A 21,935-nucleotide genomic window follows, 5' to 3' on the forward strand; every position below is an offset into this window, starting at 1 on the left:
CCTCCCACCAGTCTCCCACCCTTCCAAGTCAACAGCATCTATTATTCCACTTTCTATGTCCATGTGTACACTCTCATACCCTTACTCGGGCGTCCCTCTTGCTGGCTTGTATGTGGATATGATGGCTTGAATTCAGGGTGTCATCTTTGCCTTTCTGGACTATGAGGTCATTGCTGAGAACAGGATGGCAGAATACCAAGACAGAAGGATGTACCTGCCCTGGAACATCTCCCTTCAGACATCTTTTACATGATACAAAGATGTATTCTATATTTTTTAAGCCACATGACTTAGCCTTTGCCACCTATCCCAGGTAAACCCAATCTTGACTGTCTCAGATCCTTTTAAAATAATGTGTGGAGCAGAAATTAAAGATGTCATTTTATCTTTTTCTAGTTATTTTGCCCAGGCTGGAGTGCAGTGGGACAATAATAGCTTATTGAAGCCTTGATCTACTGGGCTCAAGAGATCCTCTCATCTCACCCTCCTGAGTAGCTGGGACCACAGGCATGTACTGCCACTCTACTTTTTTTGTAGAAATGGGGTCTCACTATGTTGCCCAGGCTGAAAGATGCTCCTTTTTTTTGAAGTGAGGTTTAAGTTACATAATGTGTTATAAGATTTAAGTCACAGAAAGTATTTCTTTTGGAATAGGTATTTATCCCCATATTTGCCTAGAACATGGCAAGGCATCTAGTGTCACAACAGCACTAGAGTGGTACAAAGCAGTGGCACAGCAGCACTTAATTGGTCCATTAGGCAACTCATTGCCTAATAGTACTGGTGAAGGAGCAACTCAACACATCTTCAAAGATGGCACTGTTCGCCTAAGCGGTGATGAGACTAGGCAATGGAATTACACACTGGTGCTAAAGAAAATGGAATATGAAAGACATCTAAAAACAGAATGTGTGTGAGATCCTCATTTGTGAACACAAAGAGATAAGAGGAAACACTGGGAAGTGGGAAGGAATTGAGATCCTACAGTTTTGAAGGTGAGGATAGTAAGCTAATTAATTTTTAGTATTAATGTTATACAACATAATTGGTGGTCTGGGCTGGGGAGTCCTGTGCTCTTTCCTATTAGGTAGCAACTTTGGAAATTAGCAGTAAACCTCTGAGGACACAGCCTGGGGAGAAAGCGTGCATGCTACTACTTTATCAGAGAACACAAGCTCTTGGTTATCAGAGAGGGAAAAAAGGGTGAGGTTTTACATAAATAGTTAATTCTTTTTTTGAATTTCAATTTTATTAGCCCAACTACAAAAAGCAAATATTATTATAAAAAGAAGAGAGGGCCAGGCACGGTGGCTCACACCTGTAATCTCAGCACTTTGGGAAGCTGAGGTGGGTGGATCACAAGGTCAAGAGTTCGAGACCAGCCTGGCCAATATGGTGAAACCCCTTCTCTACTAAGAATACAAAAATTAGCTGGGCGTGGTGGTGGGGGCCTGTAGTACCAGCTACTCAGGAGGCTGAGGCAGGAGAATTGTTTGAACCTGGGAGGCAGAGGTTGCAGTGAGCTGAGATTGCGCTACTGCACTCCAGCCTGGGTGACTCAGTCTCAAAAAAAAAAAAAAAAAAGAGAGAAATAAGACTAAAAGACTTATTCTAAAAGGAGAGCATTGTGTGGTAGATACAAACAAACCTCTGTTCCATGTTGTTTAATTTAGTTTAGTTAAGTTCGAGTTCGTTTGACCCTTGCAGGAAGTGTAAAAAGATATTGTCTTTGTAGTAGGAGATGTGTTAGAGACAACCGCTAAATATAGCTAAAACCTTAGTTTACACAAATGTAAAAGTAAAAATAATTGATGTCATCTAAAGCACACAACTTCAAACAAAATCCACAAAGACACAGAACTAAGGATTAAAAATGTTAGGTGAAACGAAGACACAGAACTAAGAATTAAAAATTTCAGGTGCTTATAAATAGTCTATATTTGGCATATTAAACTTTTGTAGTAATTTTATTTTGACATAAAAACCCATCATGTATGGAAACAGGAGAGCCATTTAAAAACATGAACTGTGTGAATATAAATAGCATTCTTAATTATTTCTAGAAAAGACAGAGAAAACGAATTCCAAGTATGACCGAAGTTGAATTTATCATTAGTCTGGTAAACCTTGACTTGCTTAAAAGTTAAAAGGTTCATTTGGGTTAGAGATTTTTGTTTTTGTTTTTCTGTTTTTTGTTTTTTTGAGACGGAGTCTCGCTCTGTCGCCCAGGCTAGAATGCAGTGGTGTGATCTTGGCTCACTGCAACCTCCGCCTCCCTGGTTCAAGTGATTCTCCTGCTTCAGCCACTACGCCCAGCTAATTTTTGTATTTTTAGTAGAGACGGGGTTTCACCATGTTGGTCAGGCTGGTTTGGAACTCCTGACCTCATGATCCACCCCTGTCGGCCTCCCAAAGTACTGGGATTACAGATGTGAGCCACTGCACCTGGCCGGGATTTTTGTTTTAAGTAATATATCTCATAAGTTATAATTTAACTATTTATCACCTGGGTTTGCTAAGAAATTCGTACAGGAGTGAGTTGCCTAATGGACCAATTAAATGCTATGGTGTTGGCTTCCTTTATCTTTCTCCTTCACTCCTTCTTTCCTTACCTCCTTAATATTTCAGGTCAAAATTCATTAGATAAGGGCAAGAAAGGTAAATTTCTTAGTTATCAGAAATTTATGTATATGTCTGTAGGGGGGATGCATCACCAGAATATAATTATGAGAACATATATGATAAGTGAACATTTCAAGACATTCTTTAAAACATATTTGTCAAATCAATTAAAAGCATATGTTGCCTGCCTTTAGTTACGAGCAGATGGATTAGCACGTGTTACACCAAGTATAAAACAAATAACCTTAAGTCCATACTGACATAAAAATCTTTGAATAAGTAGAGTGAGAATAAACAAATTCCCCATGCAAAAAGTTCTGAATAATTTATGTAGATATTCTTCCTTGAAGAAAGTAGAGCTAACTCTCTATTCTTTAAATGTGCATCGTGTATAGTGTCATGCCTTCTGAAGAGTGCAGTATGGCATAAAATAAAACAATTTGTTTTAAATCTGTTCCGATATTACTGTATCACAAACTACCACAGATCTTAAGACTCTTAAAAACAGAAATTATCATTTAGTTGACTTTTGGTCAATGCATTAGAAAAGTTTCACATATTTAAAGACTGCAAATATTGACCCTGTACTCAATGGGGTGTGCCAATATCTCAAAGTGAGAAAAGCATGTGAGATGGAATATACATCAATATGGTTTTTATTTGCAAATGCCTTGATCATTTATATAAGAAATCCTATAAATTCTATTTTAGAAATCTACTAGCATAGTATCAAAATTAATAATCAATGTGCCAACACTGTATATCTACATGCTAGCAATGAACAATCAGAAATTGAAAAAATGCATTTATAACTGCACCAACAATATAAAATACATACTAAGAGATTGTACATATGGTTTGAAAGAATCGCACACTACAAATAAAATGTTACAAAGAAAAAATAAAGATTTAAATATTAATAAATATATGTTTATGGATAAGAATTCATATTATTTAGAGTGCTATTTGTCAAAATGTGATGTATATTATAGCTTCAACTCAATCCTGAGCAATATGCCAGCAGATAGCCCAGCAGACTTTTTTTGTAGAAATCTATGAACTAATTCTAAAATCAATATGAATAGAAAAAAAATACAAAAACAGAAACAAACTAGCACTGTCAGAGGCCTTTGAACAAGAGCAACAAATATCTTAAGTAAGAGTTGGGTAAAATGAGGTTGAAAGCTTCTGGGCTGCACTCTCAGATGATTAGGCATTCTAACTTACAGGATGAGATAGGAGGTCAGCAAAAGATACAGATCATAAAGACCTTGCTGATAAAACAGATTGTGGTAAAGAAGCTGGCTAAAACCCACCAAAACCAAGATGGCGATGAGAGTGTTCTCTGGTCATCTTCACTGCTACACTCCCACCAGCACCATGACAGTTGCAGATGTCATGGCAATGTCAGAAAGTTACCCTATATGGTCTAAAAAGGAAAGGCATGAATAATCCACCCCTTGTTTAGGATATAATCAAGAAATAACCATAAAAATGGGCAACCAGCAGCCTTCGGTTCTACTCTGTCTATAGAATAGCCATTCTCTTATTTCTCTACTTTTTTAATAAACTCACTTCCACTTTACTCTATGGACTTGCCCTGAATTCTTTCTTGCTCATGATCCAAGAACCATGGCTTGGGGTCTGGATCAGGACCCTTTTCCCCTAACAGTACAACCTAAACACACTGATTACAAAGCAGAGAAGAATCATGTTCTCATACTACCTATTTCTGTGTGTGTTTGCCTCTGTTCTCCCTAAAATACCTTGCATATTCTTAAAGTTTGTCTGAACTGGCTCCTTTACATTCTCTCATTTACATTCATTCAAGTCCTCCACTCAGAGTGGGTGAATCATCTTTTCTTCGCTTGACCCCAAATCTACCATAAAATAGCCATGCTCACAAGAAGGATTCCTCCACGAATGTATGAGCTTGTTTATATCTTGAAAGCAGTCAGTTATTAGTTTTTGATATTTAATCTTTTATTTATGAAAGAAGCAATTAATTAATTTAGAAAATCCATTGTTGACAAAAAAGTCAAACTCTGTAAAATATTTAAAGAGATTTATCCTGAGCCGCATATGAGTGACTTACGGCCCAGACCTCTCAAGTCCCAAGAGGTCTTGAGAACGTGTTGGAGATGGATGGGTTACAACTTGGTTTTATACATTTTTGAGAGACAGGAGTTACAGGCAAAGACATAAATCAATATGTGTAAGTGATCCACTGGTTCAGCCTGGAATAGGGGGACATCTCAAAGTGAAAGAGGCTACAGGACACAGGTGGCTTAGAAGACTTTTGGACTGGCAATTGGTTCAAAGAATTAAGCTTTGCCTCATTAAAGTCAGCAGAAAGAAATGCTTGCATTAAGATTAGATGAGTTGTGGAAGCCAGGGTTGTTGTTACGTAGATGAAGCCTCTAAGTAGCCGGCTTCAGAGAGAATAAATGGTAAATTTCTCTTATTGGATCTTAAAAGGTGTTAAAGCCTTAGTTAAATCTCTCTTGGATTCAGAAAAGACCAAGAAAGGGAAGTAGAGTCTCTATAGAATGCAATTTCCCACATGAGGGATGCCTTTGCAGGGCAATTTCAACATATTTCAAGGAAATATATTTTAGGGTAAAATACTCTGATTTTTTTCGTGACCTTTTATCTGTCATGAGATGTTATACCAGAGTCAGGTTGGAATTTGGTATCTTATTACTATAAATAATCCATTTTGTCAGTGTCATCATCTCTCTTTTAATGTTAATGCTGGTCAATTGTGCCTAAACTTCAAGAGGCAGGGATTACAATGAGACATGTCTGATCTTCCTTTCCATCATGAACTAAACATGTTTTTCAGGTTTGAGATCCCCTTGGCCAAGAGGAGGATCCACTGAGTCTGTTGGAGGGCACAGAATTTTACTTTTGATGTACACCTTTCTTACAAAATGTCTGTATCAATGCACATCAAATGCTTACATCTACCGGAAAGTTTATGTCTCTTGAACTAATTTCAAAAGAAAACAGTTTCTTTCTTGTGTTTCCCCCAAAACATGAAAGGTATACAAATTCTAATTCTTGATCAGCCCTTCTTTCCCCCACATCTATCATCTTTTCTTAAAAGCCTTAGTTGTTCCAGCATACCTCTCCTCAGCCCCAACCCCCAACTGTGTGGAATTTGCTATTTCTGTAATCATCCTGTGCTCAGAATGAATTTAGTCTTTTAAAAGTAAACACTTCTTCCCATAATTGACATTTCTATTCTCTTACACCCAATTTTTGTGCTATTGTTTTTTTTAGGAGTTGAGAAGAATGCCTCCAGGAGTTGGGTTTTGAAGAAGTCAAGATTCTAAATCTTCTTTAGGAGGAAGAAGGCAGGGAAGAACTTGGGATAAATGCATTATATAAAGGTATTCATGCACACGTACTCACTCAGGTTTATAGCCTTAATCTGCAAAAAGTAATTGAAATGAGATTTAAAATGAAATAGAATATTTGCATCATATTATACAAAAGCATTCAAATACTTTATAAATACATACAAAAAATTATTATAATTTGCTTTAAAGGAAATGACATCTAATAGGCCAGTTCTGCAATTTAATCTTAAAAGAGACATTTTACAGGAACAAAGTATTCATTTTTAGGTTACATCAAAAAAGAAAGTACTGACCAATAAATAGTCATTGAATTCTGGATGGACAGCTGATAGAGTAGATTGTGGTATTGTAGCAGGACGAGCCGCAGACAAAACCTCTCAGACACGGAGTTGTAGAACGAAGGGCTTTATTCAGCTGGGAGCATCGGCAAGCTACTGCCTTAAAATCTGAGCTCCCCGAATGCACAATTTCTGTCTCTTTTAAGGGCGCACAACACTAAAGATTTCACATGAAAGGGTCTTGATTGATTTGAGCAAGCAGGTGGCACGTGACAGGGGCTGCATGCACCGGTGGTCAGAGACAAACAGAACAGGGCAGGGAGTTTCACAATGTTCTTCTATACAGTGTCTGGAATATATGAATAACATCAGTTTCTAAGTTATGAGTTGATTTTTAACTACTGGGTTTAGGCCAGGCAGGCCCAGGCCATGGTTTCGGGCCTGGTGCCAGGCTGCCGGTCTTTGGTTTTACTTCCTTGTTTTTTCTTAAAACAGGTACTGAGTATAAAACAATATAAAACAATATGAGAGGGTCTCTCTCTCCCCTCTGTGTTACCACAAAAAAAGTTTAAATAGCTTTAAAAATTTTAAGAACAATCTTTATGTATTTATCAGAAGCATTAACTTCTTTCCAGATGGTGATTATGGATTAAATGGAACCAAAAGTTTTGTGTTAGATTAGCTTGAGGGCCTTTTTTTAAAATATTGATTGGATCATGAAATATAGGGTAGCCAAGGTGAGGACTGCAGGTAAAGTTAAAATGCAAAATGAGAATACATGGGGGGAAGATGGGGATATGGAAAAAGAACAATGAAAGAGCCAACTGAATAGTGGAACTGCTCTGGGGTACTTAGTAACTCTTCAGCTTTTGTGAAAATGGATTTGATTGTTCAGAGCGAGGGATGATTGACAGTTATGTTGTTCCAGCATCCCCTGATAGGATAATACTACCACAGAATCCCTGACCCAGGAGAAGAATGTCAAAATGCTTTTAAATATTTACTCCAAGTGCTGGTAGCTGAGATAAAGCAGACTATGTATGGTGTGAATGTCGGGATTTTAGTATTCGATATTAAAATATAAAATATTCTCTTTCTTAAATTTTTTCCTATATTTTTTGAGAGAAGAAAGAAAAAAACCCTATCCCTTCCTGATTCATGTAGACAGAACTAAAAAGTCAAACTAAAGCAATCCTCTCAAATGTTAATAGTGAATAAAACAATTATCACATTTTAAATTTCTCAAACATTGATATAATTTCAATGCAATATAATTTCACGTGACTCTTAAGCATTTTATCATAACTGTTAACTTCCTTCCAGATAGTGATTATGGATTAGATTACATCAAAAGGTTTTGTGTTAGAGTAGCTTGGGGGCAGTTTTCTTAAACATTGATTGAATTAAAAAAATATAGATTCGTCACCAGTCAAGGCTCCAGGCAAAGTTAATATACAAAACGACTATACATGGAGAAAAAAAAGAAATGGAAATATGGTAAGAGAAAAATTGAGCAGCCAACTGAATACATCAAATGAAAAACATATCTTCAAAACAACTTGAAAGAAATAAAAAATAAAAGCATTTTGTAATACAAAATATACAGTCAGTAAACTTCCCCAGGAGGCAGATGACTGCTTTCTCAGAGTTATAATATGAACATATAGCAATTGTTGAAATGCTTCCTTTTTTTTTTTTTTTTTTTGATTTAAATCTGTTGAGATGCTGCTGCTAGACTAGCTACCAAAAATAAAGACTAAAGCCATAATGGTGAAGAAAATCAAAACATTTTACCCCAAAATGCATTTTTTGACATATTTTTAAATGGCTGCTGAAGAGCCACCAGACAGAGTGGCCTTGCAGAGGTATCTTTTGTGGGGAATATTTGCATTATAGAGAATCTCCATTAATGCAGCCAGGGCTTGCTTTTCAGGACCTTTTCCATATCTAGGAGAGATTGACAGTCTGACACTTTCAAAAGTCTGAAAAGAAACTTCCACCATCTATTCTCTCTGAGGGCTACTACTATAAGGCTACACAACAAGGCCCCCTTTGCTAGCCAAACCTCTTCTTTTCTGCCTCCTTTAAACTGCCTTGCCACTAGAACCTGTTTTGGGCCATGCTCTGAGCCTGCATTCTTTCTGTAACCTCAGGATGGTATATAAGCTTCTGTACCTTGTTGCGGGGTTGGGTCTTCGTTCTGAAGACTTCTGTGTCTACATGCCAAATAGAATTTGTATGCCTTTTCGTGTATAAATCTGCCATTTGGGAGTTGATTTTTTTTTTTTAGCACAACTTCAGAGGACTAAGGAGAAAGCTCTTCCAAGGCCCTCACAATGGATTTCCTCATTATGATCACAGAACACTTACTAGTGATTTCTCTAAGTGTCAGTCTTTCCTGGAAAAGTCAGGAGAGAAGGGTTTTTAAACTCTGGGGTGAGCTAGTGGAAAAGTTGTGGAGGACGTGAGGTAAGAAGTTGATCCCTGGGATACGTCCCGGCACATTATGTTTGCATTATTTGCAAATGTGTTTTATTTTTCTGTAAACAAGTCATGCGTATTGGCTAATTGGCTTTACTCCAGCAAAAAGTAAATTTTCTTCTATCTTTATGACAGAATGTCTTGCAGCCTTGCTCCAAGTTACACTGACGTTATATGTGCCTACACTCCCGGAGGGACTAAGAATTAGGACTGCTTTTTCCTGATGATTACGTTTCAAAGGGACAGGTCCCAGATCTAGAGAAAGACATTCCCGGGTTTTAAAACTGGCTTTTTAAAAGATTTACGTCTCAAAAGAGTAAAATATATATATATATATACACACACACACACACATATAGATATATACACACATACATATATATATATAAAATTAAAAATATGTTTTTAAAAAATAAATCAGTTAAGGGATAAGAGGTCAGGGACCTAGGTGCAGGAGGAAGTCTGCCTAGAATCCGGTCTAGCTGACAGAAATGTTAAGGCCCTCTTTTTCAAGCCCTAGAGTTGATCAACTGCATATATGCTACTAAGTTTTCCATGCTTGCTTTACCTTTGCTCCACAAATATTAACATTACTATTTGCTCAATAGTTTGTGAATAAATTGCAGGTACCGTTGTAACCATCCACTGGGTTCAACTTGCCTTCTGCCTAGACAGAGCCAATTTATCAAGATAGGGAAATTGCATTAGAGAAAGAGTAATCATCCAGAACCAGCTGTGCAGGAGGCTGGAGTTTTGTTATTACTCAAATCAGTGTCCCCAGTCATTTGAGGATCAGAGTTGTTAAGGATAATTTGGTGGGTGTGGGGGGCAGCCAGTGAGTCAGGAGTGCCCATTGGTTGAGTCGAAGATGAAATTATAGGGAATCATAGCTGTCTTGCACTTAAGTTATTTCCTGAGTGGGGGACACAAGCTCAGATGAGACCGTTTATCCATCTGAGTGGTGCCAGCTGATTCCTCAAATGTAGGGCCTGCAAAATATCTCAAGCACTGATTTTCAGCTTTACATTAGTGATGTTGCCGGGTGCATTGGCTCATGCCTGTAATCCCAGCAATTTGGGAGGCTGAGGCGGGCGGATCATGAGGTCAGGAGATCGAGACCATCCTGGCTAACATGGTGAAACCCCGTCTCTACTTAAAAAAAAAAACAAAAAACAAAAAACAAAAAACATTAGCCGTATGGGCTAGGTGGCGGGCACCTGTAGTCCCAGCAACTGGGGAGGCTGAGGCAAGAGAATGGTGTGAACCCAGGAGGCAGAGGTTGCAGTGAGCCTAGACCGTGCCTGAGTGACAGAGCGAGACTCCGTCTCAAAAACAAACAAACACACAAAAACAAATAAACAAAAAAACAATAATGATATTATCCCCAGGAACAATTTGGGGAGGGTCAGAATCTTGTAGCCTTCAGCTGCATGACTCCTAAATCATAATTTCTATTTTTTTGGTTAATATGTTAGTCCTACAAAGGCAGTCTAGTCCCCAGACAAGAAGGAAGTTTGTTTTGGGAAAGGGCTGTTATTATCTTTGTTTTAACCTATAAACTGTAAACTGAGTTCCTCCTAAAGGTAGTTTAGCCTAGGTGCAGGAATGAACAAGGACAGCTTGGAGGTTACAAGCAAGATGGAGTTGGTTAGGGAAGATCTCTGTCACTGTCTCAGTTCTAATTTTGCAATGGCAGTTTCACTAAGACCCTTTATGTTTTTGTCAAAAGGTCCTGTAATATTCATATTTTCTTATCTATTCTCAAACCCAGGAAACTTCATTGCATTTATTAATACTTGTCATATATTGTAGTATTCCTTAATTTGGTAACAATTTCTCGGCAGTATTATTGAAGAATAATAGATGATAGTTGAGTTCGTCTGATTGCTTTCCCATGATTCACTCTAGGCTATATATAACTATCAGGGGTAATACCTAGATGATCTTCTGTCACATCTGGTGACACGTATTGTCAGTATAATTTATTATTTTATTTTATTTTATTTTACTGAGGCAGAGTCTTGCTCTGTCACCTAAAATAGTGTTCAATGGTGTGATCTCAGCTCACTGCAACCTCAATCTCCTGGGTTCAAGCAATTCACCTACCTCAGCCTCCTGAGTAGCTGGGACTACAGCTACTGTGGTGTGCCACTATGCCCATATAATTTTTTTTTTTTTGTATTTTTAGTAGAGCTGGTGTCTCACCATGTTGGCCAGGCTGATCTCAAACTCCTGACCTCAGATGACCCACCCACCTCAGCCTCCCAAAGTGCTGGGATTACAGGAGTGAGCCACCACATGCAGCCAGTATAACTTATTACTGTATTATTATAATCTGGTCACTTGGATGAGATAATTTAAATTTCTCTGATATCATTGCTTTTCTTTTGTATGTAGGAAGTAATTTACATGTAGACACATTGACCTTGTATTCAACAAGTTGTATCCAACTCTTTTAGCATCCATCTTCTACCTATGACAGTGAATTTTATGTGATAAATTGGGATGTGTATTTGTATGAGATTATCATTTTAGTGAGTGAACTTTGAGTAAAGCAGATTGCACTCCTTAATGTAGGTGGGCCTCATCAGATCAATTAAAGGCCTGAATAGAACAACAAAAAAAAATTGGCATCTCCCCAGTCATTCAACTCCTCAGCACAATGCCTTCAGACTTTGTCTGCACCATCTGCTTTTCTAGGTCTCCAAACTTCCAGCCTTTGGAATTGCACATTAGGTCTCCTGGGTTTGCCTGCTCACACTCCCATGAGCAAGTTTTCTTATATATTAAATCTCTTTCTATATATACACACATCCTGTTGGTTCTGTTTCTCTGAAGAATCCTTATTAATACAGATTTTATTAATTTTATTAATTTTATTAATACAGTGTTATATGTATGTTATAACATATAAGTGTTATATATGTTATAACATATAAGTGTTATGTGTTATATATGTTAGTTATAACGTATATAACGTTATATATGTTAGTTATAATGTATATAACGTTATATATGTTAGTTATAACATATATGTGTTATATATGTTAGTTATAACGTATATAACGTTATATATGTTAGTTATAACGTATATGTGTTATATATGTTAGTTATAACATATATGTGTTATATATGTTAGTTATAACATATATGTGTTATATATGTTAGTTATAACATATATGTGTTATATATGTTAGTTATAACATATATGTGTTATATATGTTAGTTATAACATATATGTGTTATATATGTTATAACGTAATAAATGTTATTCATGTTATAATATATAATAAATGTTATGACATATACAATAATGTTATAACATAATAAATGTTATACTATTATAAAATATACTTTCATGTTATATATGTTACTTATGTAATGTATGTGTAATATATGTTACTTATGTAATGTATGTGTTATATATGTTACTTATATACTGTAAAAATTACTTTTGTAATATGTTACAAAATATTATACTTTTATACTATGTTATAAAATATACTTTTATGATAAATGTTATGTATATGTCACTTATGTATAATAAAATACTTGTATATTACTTGCACATGTATAAGTATACATCAGTAATTTGTAAAATGGACAACTTTATGATCATCTATTTTCTGCAACATGGGTAAGGAAGACAATCCTTGACTCAATTTCTTTTAGAATAATTTCCACTTAATGGAATTAATGATTTCAACTTCATAGAAATTTCTTAATAAAATTTATGGTAATTGCTACTGATCTTATTAACTTTTGCTCTCTCTCATGGGTAGGTTCTGGGTTGGCCTTATAAATTAAAATGTGTGCTGAGGAGGTAAGACCTGTCTTTACACTTGGGGTATAGGTGAGCAAATTCGGACTAATGCTTTAGCTAATGTAGTCTTTTGATTGACAAGTGATCATCAAAACCATGAGGTATAAGTAATGAAGTGTGAGTTGTATTAGTGTCCTGTTGCAGCTATAGCAAATTATAAACTCTTTATAGTGAAACGAAACATATTAATATTTATCATCTTACAGTTCTGAAGGTCAGAAGTTTAAAATGAGTAAGCAAAGTTTTATTCTGTCTACAATATGTAGGGAAGAATTAATGTACTTGCTTTTTCTAGATTGTAAAAGTCACTTGCATTCCTAGCCTCCTGTATTCTTTCTCTCATCATTCTGATCTCTGCTTCCATCTTCATATCTCCTATTGACTCTCATCCTTCTGCCACCCTCTTTTGTTTACACTAGGTTTTCTATTATACAATGCACACCCAGATAATCCAGGATAATCTTCCCATCTCAAGATACTTTCTTATTCATATCTGCAAAGTCCATTTTGCCATGTAAGTTAACGTATTAAAAAATGTCAAGGGTTACAACAGGGAGATCTTTTGGGGGATAAGGGGCACTTTTCTTCCACACATAGCCTTCTGACCTCCAAATATTCACATTCATCCCACAAACTATATTTACCTATCCAAACATATTCAAAAGTCTCAACCTATTACAACATCAACTAAAGGTGCAAAATTTCATCTAGATCTCACCCACTCAAAAGTTTCAAATTTCATCATGTAAATTATCTAAATATGAAATATGTGAGACGTTGGATATGATCCATCTTGGAACAAAATTTCTCTTTTCTTGTGGATCTATAAAATTAGAAAGCAAGTTGTCTTCCAGAATCCAATGCTTGGGCTAGCACAGGATACAGTTACAGACATTCTCTTTTCAAAAAAGAAGAAAATAGAGAAAAAAAAAGGAATCATAGTTCTTGTGCAGTTTCAAAATCCAGCAGGGAAAACTTCATTAGGTTCCATGGTCTACAAATAATCCTCTTTAAGTCTCAGCTATTTCTCTGAGCTTTTGGGTCTGTTGCCCCATCCTGTGAGTCATCCTTCCTTTTTAATGAAAGATAGCATGTGTTCACAGTTAAGTAATTTTACCTACCTGTTTCCTGTCTACAGAACTTTGAGAGTTCAACAGCCTTCTCTCATTGTTTCTTCTCTCTGTTCCTTTTAGCTTAAGCTGGCAATGTTTCTGCTAATGCAACAGCCGTAAGAACCATGTGGATTTCCAGTAAGTGTCTTGGGGATTCACTCCACTGGACAATAGGTTTCACTACAGCTATTTCTGCATAAGATCATCTCTGTTCTTAGCTCTGCTTAGTGGAGGAGGGATCTGTAAGTCACATGTCTAATTTCTTCAGAGAACCCTCTGTGTGATGGAATATTCTGGCATTTTGATTCTTTCCACACATTAGCAAAAGGTTGTAGAGCCACACCCTGGCTTTCTCTTCACAGCCGACTTTCTTGACAGTGAGTTTTCTAATTGCAGTGTCTTTTGCGATGTGAAAATTACCCAAATTATCAAGCCTCCGTTTCTTGTTTTTCTTTTCAGTTCTTTCCTCAAACGACCTCTGTCCTTTCACATTCTCACAGAAGCAGCAAGAATAAACCAGTCTACACATTCAGCACTTTGCTTGGAAATCTCTTAAGCTAAATATACAAGTTCACTGTGAAAAATTTCTGCTTTCCGCATAGCTGTAAGACCCAATTCTCCAAAGTTTCTGCAACTGTATAGCAAAGATTTCCTTTCATCCAATTTCCAATACCATGATCGTCATTTCTTCTAGCCCTCACCAGTGGTTACTATTATGTTCGTATTTCTACAGTCAGTGTATAGTCTACACACTCACACCCTTATTTATTTATTTACTTATGTATTTATCTTTACTATGCTTCTCACATTGAGAACTCCAGCAGATTTGTGAACCGTTTCTACAAATAATCTGTTTAAGGCAAGCTAGGCTTTTACCATCATGTTTCTCAAGATTTTCTAGCCTCTGCCCACTACCCAGGTCCACAATTACCTCCACATTTTTATTATATTATAATATGCAAATCATATACTAAGTATACATTTATTATATCAGCACACCACTTTCAGTATCAAAACCAGTTTCTTATTGCTAATTATCATAAATGCAGTGACTTGAAACAATAGAAATTCACTATCTCAGTGTTTCAGGGATCAGCAGTTCTAAAATCAAGGCATTGCGTATGCTGTGTTTCTTCTGGAAATTTTTGCCTTTGCAAAATATTTGCCTTTTGCAGCTTCTATATATCATCATTTTGCCTTTGTGAAATTTTTGCCTTTTGCAGCGTCTATATGTCATCTGCATTTCTCGCCATATCACTCCTTCCTGGCCTTAATCTGACCTCTGCTTTCATCATCAGATCTCATCTGACTCTGACACTCCTGCCTTCACTTCTTAAGGATGCTTGTGGTTGCAGGGCCTGCTGGTATAATTCAGGATAATTTCCCTTAACTTAATCACACCTGTATACAATTTTTTTTCCACATGAGGCTACATATTCATAGCTTTTGTAATTAGTATACAGACCTCTCTGGGGACAGCTATTCTATCACAGACATATCTATGTTACTATCATAACAGCTATTTCATATCGATATTTGAGATAGAAACTCCAAAGGTAAATTTAAAGCACCTACGGGTCATGGAAAAAAAATTATCAATAGATAAGTAGATCATCTAATATGGAGAAAAGAGTTAAACTGAGCTATTTATGTAACAGTCTTCCTGAATAATATTTAAAACCATGAGATCAGATTCTATGCGAGAGAAAATGCTTCAAATAGTTAAAGAAACTGAAGAAGATCAGAATTTAGAGAAACTAATATGTTGATGCATTTGGACTATAAAACGTATTGACACTGGGGTAAATTAATTTAGAAAATGTAAAATATAAGGCAGAGCTAATCAAAGTCTTGGACACAGAAGAAGAAAATTTTAAGAACAAGATGCTTAACTTATAATCGGTGGTAAATGTAAATAAAGAAAATTAAAAAATCATTATGTTTTGATATTGTTTCCACTGGTGAACTGAGCAAGACAGTTTCTAGAAAAGATGTATTAGGCAGAAATCTGGATAAAATACACTAACGAGTGAGAATATACAGATGGTAGGACTATATTAATATTTTATCATTTTTGCAATAAAGAGATTGGCTATAGTATAGTGAGGAGATAAATCAATAGAAAATAAGGAAGGATGCCTGACCATATTGTAGACTAAGAAGTAGTTTCAAATGGCAAGAGAGAATGAAGAAATTTTTAACAAGAAAACAAAAATATAATAGAAAATAACATTTCTTAGAAAGCAGCAAGGGATGAAATCAAGAGCACAAGGGGAGGTCTTAAGAGAGAATAAATATAGTTCCTTTCCCCACCTTCTATAATTAAAAGAAAAGGTAAAGATATATATAGATATACAAATGGAAAAACAAATAATAATTTTTAGAACTTTCTATGCTTGGGTTAAGAGAACAAGGAAATTAAGCTACACATGGTTTAAATAACTTGCCCTAGATCTTATATTACAATGCCAAAGATGGGTTTTAATTCAGGCCCATGTGATCCCAAAGTTTTTTAAGAAGTTTGCAACAGTATCTGAGATGGAAGACAAGATCAGCTGCTGATTGGGAAGGCTTGAGGCACTATGGGGAGATTGAAAAGATTACTTTTAGGTTTGTATCACTCATTACAAAGAACTGAAAGAAATCACCTAAACAAAAGTCAAATCAAATTTGTATACATTTAAACCATAACCAATTAGATTGAAGCTCTGGTTTGTTTCTTTTCTTTCACCATACTTCATGTTCACAAAATCTGTAACCGCAGACTGAATAGTTAACTAATCTGTAGGAAAAGGTATATTCCAAGAAGATGTGTGTTTATTTTCAGATCAAGACGCTAGTCTCAATAACCTATTTATCATTTTTCTAATTTGGGTGAACAAACTGATATTTAAAAGATTGCTAGACACTTTAATCATTCTCCCCCTCCACACTTTCACCTGGGAAGCAAGATTAGAGCTGTGCAGGGTATTTTTTTTCGACGCGTCTTTCCCTCTGGTTTTCTTAGGTATTGATGCCTTTTACAAGAATTGGGATATCTGACAAAGAGTTGATAATTAAAATTGATTATGCCAGTTCAAGCTCATGGAATATTAAACATACCAACATATCCCTCAAAAGAAAGGGGTAAGAAGAGTGATTTCTTACCATTATCCTTCAAGCACACACGCTTTCATTGCCTCATTCAACCTTATAGTCTGGCCACATGAGAGAAAGAACAACTCAAAAAGAGAAAACAACTTATGTATAATGAAAATTTTAAAAATTCATATATACGTGTGTTTATAGATAGATACAGATGTATACACATATATGACTTGACCTCACTATATTTGAGGGAAGTATATAGTATTTGATATTTCATTAATTGAAATAATCAAACTAAACATCTTAAGTGAGAAAAATACTAAAAACTAAAGAAATCTATCTTTGAATCTCCAGATCTTAGACCAGGGCCTGGACTCTGATAAATAGTAGAAATTCAATTATATTTGCTAAATAAATAAGGTAATTAACTCACCTGAGATAATACTTGCTAGCAAGTAGTAAAATTAAAGTATGACAATAGTTGTACTGACTTCCGCTTTCTTAAAAAAAAATCCATGTCGTTTCCTGGGAAATTGAATTATTTTTCCTTTTCTTTTTTAAGAAATAGTCTCATTCTGTCACCAAAGCTGGAGTACAGTGGTGATCATAGCTCACTGTAGCCTCAAACCCAAGCGATAGCGATTCTCCCACTTCAACCTCGTCAATAGCTGGGACTACAAGTACATGCATATGCATTACATCCTGCTTATTTGTTTGTTTGTTCGTTTTTGGTAGAGATTGGGTTTCACTATGTGGTCTAGGCTAGTCTTGAACTCCTGATCTCAAGTGATCCTCCCACCTCCACCTCCCAAAGTTCTGGGATTACGGGAATGAGCCACCATTCCTGGTTTATTTTTCTATTTTATTCCTTTAGGAGGCAATTCTTAGTCTCCATACACACACTCAGAACAATCTCTTCTTTTTGAACTTGCTTTATAATTGGCTTGATCCTCTTTGCAATCAACTCGTTAATTTCAGTGATCTCAGTCTTGCCAGGTTGTCGACTGTTATTGTTGTGATGACGATTTTAAATGTCCTTCTTCTCTTCAGATCATAATTGTGCACTTCAGTATGTGTATGTAAATTTGAAAGCATGGAGGAGTATAGAATGGAATTAGGACAAACTTCAGGTTGAAGAATCAATTACAAGCATACCCAGAAGATATTGCATGTTCTGTTCCACACCACGTCAACAAAGTAAATATTGCAACAGAGTAACACAAATTTTTGGCTTCCCAGTGCATATTAAAGTTATATTTACACTATATTATAATCTATTATGTGTGCAATAGCATTATGTCTGCAAAAATCATGTATATACCTTAAAGAAAAATAATGTTTTACCAAAAAATGCTATCATTTGGCCCTTCAGCTAGTCTTAACAATTTGGCTGCTGGAGAGTCTTGCCTCAGAGACGATGGCTGCTGACTGACAGGGATGATGGTTGCTGAAGATTGGGGTAGTTGTAGCAATTCTTAAAACAAGACAACAATTAAGTTTGCCACATTAATTGACACTTCCTTTTATAAAAAAATTCTCTGTAGCATGCAGTGCTTTTTGATAGTATTTTACCCAGAGTAATAAATAACTCCTCATCTGTACAAGTTTTATCATGAGATTGTAGCAATGCAGTTACATCTTCGTGCTCCACTTTGAATTCTAGTTGTTTTGCTGTTTTCACCAAATCTGCAGTTACTTTCTCCTTTGAAGTTGTGAACCCCACAAAGTCATGTGTGAATGTTGCAATCAAACTTGTTCCAACTCCTATTAATGTTGATATTTTGACCTCTTTCCATGAATCACAAATGTTCTTGAAGGCATTTAGTATGACGAATTCCTTTCAAAAGCTTCCCAACGTATTGTGCCAAGATATGTCAGAGGAATCACTGCCTATGCCAGTTACAGACTCATAAAATGTATTTCTTAAATAATAAGACTTGAAATTTAAAATTACTCTTTGATCAATGCACTACAAAATGGATGTCGTATTAGCAGAAATGAAAACAACCTTAAACTCCTGGTATCTCTGTAGTGAATAGGTGTATTATGAACAAGCAGTAATATTTTGAAAGGAATTGTTTATTTCTGAGCAGCAAGTCTCAACAGCGGACTTAAAATATTCAGTAAACCATTGCTGTAAAGAGGAGTACTGTCACCCAGGCTTTGTTGTTGCATTTGCAGAGCACAGGCAGAGCAGATTTAGCATAATTCTTAAAGGCCTTAGGATTTTCAGAATGATAAATGAGCATTGGGTTCAACTTGACCAGCTGTATTAGCTCCTAACTAGAAAGTTAGCCTGTCCTTTGACGTTTAGAAGCCAGGCATTGACTTCGCTCTAGCTATGACAGTACTAGATGGCATCTTCTTCCCATAGAAGAATGTTTCATTCACATTGAAAATCTATTGTTTACTGTAGCCCCCTTCATCAACAATCTTAGCTAGATCTTTTGGATAATGTGCTGAGCTTCTACATTAACCCTTGCTACGCTAGTTCACCTAGTACTTTTATATTATGGAGACTGCATGAAGAATTTCGATTTTTTTAAAAAAATCTAATTAACCAATCTCATGTAGCTACAAACTTTTCTGCTGAAGCTCCCTTCCGTCTCTCAGCCTTCATAGAATTAAAGAGGGTTAGGGCCTTGCTCTGGATTAGCTTTGGCATAAGGGAATGTTGTGGTGGTTTGATCATCTATCCAGACCACTCAAACTTTCTCCATATTAGCAACAAAGCTGATACTATTCATTGTGTTTACTGGAGAAGCACTTTTAATTTCCTTCAATAACTTTTCCTTTACACTGACAACTTTGCTAACTGGCCAAAGACTTCTAGCACTCATTGATCTTAACTCTCAATGTGTCGTCCTCGTTACACATAGTCATTTTTAGCTTTTAATTTAAAGTGAGAGACACACCAGTCTTTCTTTCACTTGATCACTTAGAGGCCATTGTAAGGTTGTTAATTGGTCTAGTTTCTTTTTTTAATTTTTTTTATTTTTATTTTTTGAGATGGAGTCTCGCTCTGTCACCCAGGCTGGAGTGCAGTGGCGTGATCTCGGCTCACTGCAACCTCCACCTCCCGGGTTCAAGCAATTCTCCTGCCTCAGCCTCCTGAGTAGCTGGGATTACAGGTGCCCGCCACCACGCCCAGCTAAGTTCTATATTTTTAGTAGAGACGGGGTTTCACCATGTTGGCCAGGCTGGTCTCGAACCCCTGACCTCATGATCCACCCGCCTCAGCCTCCCAATGTGCTGGGATTACAGGCGTGAGCCACCGCGCCTGGCCTAATTGGTCTAGTTTCAACATTGTTGGGTCTCAGGGAACAGAGCGGCCCGATGAAAGGGAGAGAGATTGGGGAACGGCTGGTCAGTGGAGCAGTCAGAACACATACAACATTTATAAATTATGTTTGCTGTCTTTTATAGGCACAGTTCATGTTGCCCCAAAGCAATCACAATTGTAGCATCAAAGATCATTGATCACATATTACCAGAATAGATGCAATAATAATTAAAAAGTTTAAATTATTGTGAGAATTACCAAAATTTCACAAGAGCCATGATGTGAGCACATGCTATTGAACTAATTGGTACCCATAGACTGGCTTGACACAGAGTTGCCACAAACCTTCAATTTGTAAAAAAAAAAAAAAAAACATGGTATCTGTGAAGCACATCAAGCAAAGCACGATAAAGTAAGGTATGACTCTATCAGATTATTGAATGATCTAGTTTAAACAATGAGAAATTTAACTAAGACAGTCACAGTTGATACGGAGAGACATGGAGTAATTTGTGACATATAATGAGTGTACCAGAATGAATACTGAATATTAAATAGGAATATGACTAAAAATGGGGGTTAAACATGAGAAGGATTTAGCATCCTGCTTATGATTTGGCTTGGCTGACTTGCTCTATGGCTTGGGATAATATTAACAAATTCACAGGGCACATATTAACTGAAGACCTTAATAACAATCAAGTAATATAATCCCCAGAGAAAAATGTTTATGTCCAGTATGTACGTTAATGACTGGAGAACATTTATGTAACTAAACAGATACTGTGTAAAATACTAAATATTTGAACTATAGAAACATTTCCTCACTAAATGAGCCCATTACTTAAGCTGTTATAACAGTCCTTACTTGCATATAGATTCAGTTTTATAAAAGAGCAGTAATTTCAAAAGCAAGATTGTTCATAGCCCATGTGACGCTACACCTTAACTTATTTTATCTAAACTGGAATTTACTTTAAGAACAAATAGGCCGGCCGGGCACGGTGGCTCACGCTTGTAATCCCAGCACTTTGGGAGGCCGAGGCGGGCGGATCACGAGGTCAGGAGATCGAGACCACGGTGAAACCCCGTCTCTACTAAAAATACAAAAAAAATTAGCCGGGCGTGGTGGTGGGCGCCTGTAGTCCCAGCTACTTGGGAGGCTGAGGCAGGAGAATGGCGTGAACCCGGGAGGCGGAGCTTGCAGTGAGCCGAGATTGCGCCACTGCACTCCAGCCTGGGCGACAGAGCGAGACTCCGTCTCAAAAAAGAAAGAACAAATAGGCTTTTATTGCTGCTGATGGTAGGTGATTGTTTGATTGTTTTATTTTTATCACTCCTCAAGCTACCCAGGATGGCTGTGCTGTTTATCTAACTTAGAGATTGTTTTACATATGTAAAAAATGAATTATTTTCGGATCTTCTGCAATATGCATATAGGACAAAAAATAATTAAGGTAGATTGCACCGTTTAAATATTCTCATGTAACACATGTAATAATAGATTTGAAATCATGAGCAAATTGTGATTCCAATATGAGGTAAATACATAGCAGTGTTTCACAGTATATGGTGAGAGAAAACAAATTTTAATAATAGATTAATTAAAATGTAATCTACATTGTTCCTAACAGTTTCCAGTCAGTTCATTATGTTTTTTCTCTAACATCTTATAATACTTTTTAATGTGATTTGAATGTAATTAAATGCATTTACAGTGATTATGCAGGAGGCAATATTGTACAAATGTGCAAATGCTAAAATTTTGAATCACAATAAATTCTAAAATTTATTGTGAAGTAACCATGTGGAAATGAAAACACATTTCTGAGTTTTATACCTTCTTAAGAAATATAACTAAGATTTTATTAGATTGTATTTTTC

This window comes from Symphalangus syndactylus, chromosome 5, assembly GCF_028878055.3.
Source record: "Symphalangus syndactylus isolate Jambi chromosome 5, NHGRI_mSymSyn1-v2.1_pri, whole genome shotgun sequence".
Lineage (NCBI taxonomy): Eukaryota > Metazoa > Chordata > Mammalia > Primates > Hylobatidae > Symphalangus > Symphalangus syndactylus.